Here is a 1,549-nt window from a genome sequence, read left to right on the forward strand (position 1 = left end):
GTGTGTGTGTGTGTGTGTGTGTGTGTCAGCGTTGTGAAATCAGGCGCTCTTAAAAATATCAAAATCCAAGAAACCGACAATTTTTCGACGTTTGGGAAATTTTTTGTCGATTTTTTTCGTTTGTTTTGTTTTGGGCTCAACACCTTTTATGTCCATTAAAAATATACATTCCTGAGTGGACTTGGAAAAACGTAGATCAAAGGTGCACAAATTGTACATTTCAGTCTCTGAGAATTCACGATAGAGCTATGCGGATGACCACATCGTTGGCATTGTCTGCTTTTCCAATAAATGTCTATTACTATTATAAAAGGCGTTGGCCCTTTGAAAATGTGCTCTGTCATGTATAAAAATGTCTACTTCAATGACACCACGTAAAAAAAAAATTTGAATACGACATGACGATCTAGATCTAGTTCAAGCACCTGCACGATGTACTCATCTAAACGAAGCCATCCGTTGATTCTCACAAGTGGAGTTTTGTTTATTCTAGCCAGGCCACTCCAAACGATGGTAGTTTTGTGGTCTCTCTTCCTCAGTTGCAGATGATTTTGTCCAAAATCGAACCAACACGCCTATGCTCAAGAAGGGTATAGTGCTCTATTCAAATCCAAACTCTTAAAAATATAGGCCTACAAATAAGGACATGTAACTTTAAGCCCAAGTTTGGCGTGTCATTAATTTTGTGACTGCTCCGTTTTCTTATCTATTTTAAACTTTCGTAATAAATATCGTTTATTGCCAACAAAAAGAGTTCTCCATTTATTTGACAATACATGTACATGCTCGTTCCACCAATACAAGCTCAAAACACAATTTTGCGTTTCTTCTTTTTTTGTACAGGTTGAGTTCAAGTTTGATAATACGTCACTTTAATTTACTTTGCCACCCAGCCTGTTGTAAATGAAAAGTGTCTAATTATTAAGGGTACTGTCTTAATCCATATACGTTATGCATTAATTTAGTAGGGTGGAGGGAGGGTACCTAAGCCATATTTTGCAGAGTGGGAAGGGGGGAATGAGGGAGGTTTAGTTTTAGTAGAGGTTTTACGGCGCTCGCAACTGCATAAGGTCATATATGAGTGCCAGAAGATTAGAGGTGTTACAAGAGAGTAACAAACATAAAAAAGAAGAAGGGGAGATAAGGTCGATAGATGTTTGATAGGAAAGAAGAAGCAAACCGCACCAGAGCACCCGCCAACCTCTCACAGCGGTTCTTCGATTTCACAGAATTTTACCAAGCGTGATTTTTCAAAGGTCAATTTTTGACCATATCTCAGTCGACTCTTAACGTAGACGAAAAATTAGTGTGTCAGATGTTGTCGAATTCATTAAGCTTTAAATTGGAATGTTAATATTGTGTGAGTGGGTTGTGCAAGGCTTTACACGATTATTGGGTGAATACATTGTCAAGTTTCTTTCGGACGCCACTGAGAGAGAAAGAGAGAAAGAGGGAGTAAAGGGTGGGTAAAGAGACAAAGTGAAAAAAGAGAGCGAGGTAGAGAGCGAGATAGAGAGCGAGAGCGAGAAAGCGATATAATATATATATA

Source organism: Aplysia californica, unplaced genomic scaffold (assembly GCF_000002075.1).
Source record: "Aplysia californica isolate F4 #8 unplaced genomic scaffold, AplCal3.0 scaffold00508, whole genome shotgun sequence".
Classification (NCBI taxonomy): Eukaryota; Metazoa; Mollusca; class Gastropoda; order Aplysiida; family Aplysiidae; genus Aplysia; species Aplysia californica.